This window comes from Galeopterus variegatus, unplaced genomic scaffold (genome assembly GCF_000696425.1).
Source record: "Galeopterus variegatus unplaced genomic scaffold, G_variegatus-3.0.2 Scaffold4269, whole genome shotgun sequence".
NCBI lineage: Eukaryota > Metazoa > Chordata > Mammalia > Dermoptera > Cynocephalidae > Galeopterus > Galeopterus variegatus.
In genome coordinates this window covers 106,779-110,278 of record NW_007730380.1, presented here as the reverse complement: position 1 = coordinate 110,278, position 3,500 = coordinate 106,779, and the positions used below count along the sequence as shown (strand labels likewise).

Here is a 3,500-nt window from a genome sequence, read left to right as displayed (position 1 = left end):
CACTTCTCACTTCTTCCTGAAGTTATGCTGGAAGGGTTTTGCATAACAAAGAAATTATTACTGTGAGAAATACCTTGTCTATTGTGTATCCAGGGTAAGATCTTTTAAATAATATTTGTTTTAGCTCTTTAGCTCTAGTCCTTTAAGGATAGTAGAAAACATTTTTATAGAACAGGATTGAAAATAATTCGCTCACATTTTTGTTGCTTTTTATAAATAATATGGCATCTACCTTTTTTCTCTTTTCTGTAATATAAGCAGATTTCCAGGTAGAGTTTGGAAAAGAAATCATATTTAAAACCAAGATTGTACTATTTTTTATTCATTGTATAGTATTCTACTTTTAATTGATAAACTAAATTTGGTATTAGTTATATTCCCCTTCACAAATTCAATATTCTCCTTATTTATGACTTAATAAGCAATATTCTGTTTATTTTAGACTTGTACTCTAAGAGCAATTTCATGGACTTTCTAGAAATAGAGATGACCTCATGCCTTTTGTTGTTAAACTGTGTTTAGCCTTCACATGATATAATGTTAGAGCATCTGTACTGTGATATATAACAATTGAAAAAGCTAATCTATTAATTATTTTAAAGCTTTCACAAAAGTTAAAGGATTTATCCTATTTCCTCTTGCTTCTTCAGTCTTTAAATCTTGGAAAGGTTTCAGACTACTCTGACATTTGGAAATAAAATAAATCGAGGAGGCAAAGAAGCTTTGTAAACAGGCATAGAACCCATGATTATCTGCCCTTTTAATGCTTCAGATGATGCCATACAAGTTCAGCAAAGTGTTCTTTTCCATTTTACATCCAGGAAACTCTGAAATCTCTTCCCTTAGGAGGATCTGAAATCAAATAAGGCCAATCCAGTGAAGCTCACCTAAAGCAAATAGACGTTTATTTGAAATCTTCCCCCTGCAAAAGTCATTGCTGGGGATTACAGAAATCATTATTTCTTTGCAGCCACAATTTGGAAGGATGTACAGTGACACCTAGTATCTGAGTAGATGGTTTTGTCATTGTTGTTGTCCATGTTAATTTTTTAGCCCTTCCTCTCCATTAAGTCGATTGAAAAGTTTTATTTTATCAATCCACTCAAGTACTGGCAGGCACTGAAATATCCATTAAGTTTTCTCTATTTTATGGAAGTAAATTACAAAATTGAGTCACTTATCCAAATAATTCAAGATTAAACTATGTTTTTCTTTCAGTTAATGAATACTTTGGGTTTGGGGACTGAAATTACCTAGATCACTTCAGCTTTTTATTTAATTTGTGCCTTGAAGCCTTATTAAATTAAATTCTTGTGCTGGGGGAGGGTATGGGAGGAAGTCTTGTTTAAGCTAGGCAAGTTACCAGTAAAATCCTTTTAATTAATCAGCATATCATTGAAATATTACAATACAGACAGATTTCTGTACATTTCTATAGGGCTAACTGTAGCTGAACCACATCCTCCTTTTTGACAAATAGCAATCCCTAGAAATGCCAACATCAGGATGACAATGGTGGTAAATGCTCAGACAAGCTCTCTGTAGCCTATAATCTCAAGTAATCACAGCATCATAGTCATTAATTTGCTGTCAGCCATGATTCTGTTGCCAAAGGCACCTTTCTGAGTGATTGAAATAAAGAATGTTCCTGTGAAATTTAAATAAGGAAGGAGTTGCTATGACAGTCTTCAATCATGAGAAAGGGTGCATTTGAGAATACCGTATATGGTTAAAGGCAGAGTGGAGACGTAAGGGAATACCCCAAGGATAATTTACCAAATTTAAGAGGGAATTATGATTCTACCCAGTATTCTTCTGTCTGTTACAGTTACGAGGGTACTTCAAAAAGTTCACAGAAAAATAAAATTAAAATTAATATGAATCTGTCCACAAATTTTTTGTACCCTCGCATGTGACACACACGTAGAGTGGCACCCACCTTTCCTCATGGCTGCATCAGATTAGACTGTAAAATCTAGTCAGTGCACTCCCTTCACCAGAGCCTATCGTGGATACTGCATTAAGTGGGGAGATTTAGAAATGCTAATCCTGTCTGTTTTGCACCTTTACTACTGCACCTAGAAGCAGACTGATCAAGTGTCTCTGCAACCAGCTGAGAAGACCCCAGCTCCTCCAGGAGCTTCATCATAACCCTGTAGCTCCAGGGATGGGATGGACAAATACCTTCAGAAAGGACCAGTTTTGTGCCACTTAGAGAATATTACAGGAAACTAAGGGCTGATGGCCAGAGACGGCTTCAGCTCACAAAGAGACACTGTTCCTCCTCAACCTAAACATGAACACACATCAACCAGGCAATCAAAGAAGTAAAGAGAAGACTGCTTTTTTTTTATCTGCTTTCATGTTTTAGTACCATAAGAATTTACTGAGTACTTAAAATGTGCCAGGCACTTATCTAAATATTGGACTGATGAAGCCCCATAGGGAGGGAGGGAAATGGACAATAAACAAATAAGGAAAGACATATTCTATTAGATGGTGGTATGTGCAAATGGAGATCAGTAACAGTGGGAAGTTGGTGGTGTTGGGACAGGATGTTGCTACCTTCTACAAGGTGGGCAGGGAAGTCCTCTCTCATGAGAGACCTACAGAAAGTAAGAGATCTAGCCATGTGGAAGGAGCTTTTCAGAAGGAGGGATGGGCAAGTTCAAAGGACCTGGAGCAGGAGCATGCCGGAGTGCTCAAGGAACAGCAAAGACGCCAGTGTGCTCTAGCAGCATGGGCCAGGGGGAGAGCAGTAGGCAATGTAGTCAGAGTGACAAGCGCCATCATCTCTTGAGGAGCCTTTGGCTTTTACTGAGATGGGCAGTTGCTGGAGCAGAGGATGGCCATGTTCTGACTCCCTGACAGGATCACCCCAGCTGCTAGGATGAGATCAACGGGAGGGAGCAGAGGCTCCAGGAGGACAGTCAGGTGAGAGGGAGAGGTGGACCCCTGGATGGTGATGGCAGAGAGGGGAGAACATAATCTACAAGAACTGTATCCACCCTAGCCTGGAGGGCTGTGTCTAAATATCTGTCTTTCCATTACTTACCTCACAGATTTCATAAAGTGTATGCTATGGTAATTTTCTTCTGACTTTTTAAATGCAAAATATTATAGATCGGACATGACTTCCACCATCCGCTGGAAGAAGAATAAATTCACTCTTTAAAAGGCAGAACTTATAGTACACAGAGTGCATTTCTGAACTTGCTAAAATGCATACTATGCATTTTAGCATCTTTTTTAAAGACCTACTTACTATTGACTTAGTGAACTAAAGCTGATCTGTCCATCTTGTGAATACATATTCAGGAAGTTTTAGAGCATGGATTACTGACCCAATAGACCAAAACAGATCTGACTATCTTGTAAATACAAATTTAGGGACTTTTTAACATAAAGTTTATTGCGTTGATGGACTGTAATAGCTCTTTTCGGAGCCCTGATGGACAGCAAACACTTCTTTGGAGATATTATAGTCAATGTGTCAATGT

General features: G+C 38.2%; 1 protein-coding gene across 1 annotated transcript in view; it reads left to right on the top strand.

Annotated features, from left to right (window-relative positions):
• Positions 1-3,500, top strand: part of PDZRN4 (PDZ domain containing ring finger 4) — a 73,783-nt gene that overhangs the window by 4,199 nt on the left and 66,084 nt on the right. The window lies entirely within an intron of this gene.